Source organism: Marmota marmota, unplaced genomic scaffold (assembly GCF_001458135.2).
Source record: "Marmota marmota marmota unplaced genomic scaffold, marMar, whole genome shotgun sequence".
Lineage (NCBI taxonomy): Eukaryota > Metazoa > Chordata > Mammalia > Rodentia > Sciuridae > Marmota > Marmota marmota.
Window position 1 is genome coordinate 20,855,670 of NW_026000221.1, and position 1,539 is coordinate 20,857,208.

The following is a 1,539-nucleotide window of genomic DNA, read 5'->3' on the forward strand; positions in this document are numbered from 1 at the left end:
GAAGGCCAGGAGCCTGCAGCACTTCCCCGTCCGCAGTCACGTCCCCGGGCCCGCTTCTCCACGTCGCTGGAGAGGGCCTGGCATAGGGTGTTGGACAGCCTGGCTCCCTGGCAGCGGGAGATCAGCCCGCCACCAGCGGCTGAGACCACAATGACGCTGACACCAGCGGCCTATGCCACCCACAAACCCAACAGAGAGCGGGTGAAGGATCCAAGGCCTTCACCAAAGAGGACGTCCAGTGGGTCACCAAAGACGCGCCTGGAAATGCAGCTTATAATGACGTGGTGCCACCATCCGCCCAGCAGGAGTGACACAGTGCGGCTCTGCACAGCTACCGGCCACTCATCCACGGCCGGACGGGTCTGGAAACCTGCTCACCCCCTCGGAAAACCCTTCCTGACTAGTGAAGGGGAAGGTGCTCCAGACCCGGGCCCAGAAAGGCCACCCCCAAGATGGACAGCAGGGAGAGGGGCAGGCGCCTTCACAAGAGCAGCCACGGCGGGACTGGGTGCCCGTCTGGGCAGAGCACTTGCCTGACATACTCGCGGCCCCAGGTTTGATCCCCAGCCCTGCAAACAGCCCAAATGTCCATCAGAAGGAGGATGGCCCTGTGGCCCCCGCCGTTCCCAGCTGGAATAGCACGTGGCGGTGAACATGACTCTAGCTACCCCGACAGCTCAGGTGAGTCCTGCAACCCTGCTGACCGTCGGGGCGCGGCCGCTCATAGGAGCCCTCACAGGCCAGGCCCAAGCTCCGGCTCCGGGAGCAGCACAGGAGACACCACTCCAACTAAGAGGGACGAGCTTCCTCTAAGTCAGGCTGAGGGTCCCCTCTCCAGGGCAGGGGGTGTGGCATGAAGAGGGAGAGGCTTCAAGGGGGGTGGCTGGGTTCACCTTCTTCCCGGATGCTGGTGACGTGGGGACTTCCTCCATCACTCTGTTGAACTGTGTGTGTTCTCTAACACAATTCTTTTAATGTTTAAAAATAATCAAATAAAAGTCACCACGCCTGCCACCAATCCTCCCCTTCTTGGTTCCTCACCTGAGTTTCACACAGGCTGTCCCCACGACCCAGGGACCCGTTGCCACCTGACGTCCTTGCTCCCTTCTGTTGTCAGCATGACCCTGGGTGGTGGCTCACCCTCATCTCCTGTCTCTCAAGGACAAGCGAGGACAGCTACCCCTCCCCCACGCCCTTGCTAGCTGGAGGGCCTCTGGGAGTACTTCAGGGACTGGAATCCTGAAGACCTTCATACCCTCCTGCCACCCTGCTCTAAGGCCCGGCCCCTCTAGCCCTCTGGTTCTGGGTCCCCCACCCCAGGTTACCCTGTGACTAGCAAGTTCCAGCTCAACAGAGGATCTCACTGCATGAGGGATGGACATGGGGTAGATGGACAGGTGTTTGCATGGATGGATGGACAGATAAAATCATGATGGACAGATGGGTGGGCGAACACCAGGATGAACAGATAAAGAGGGGAGGGAGGGAGGGACGGAGGGAGGAAGGGAGGGATAGAGGGAGGGATAGAGGGAGGGAGGG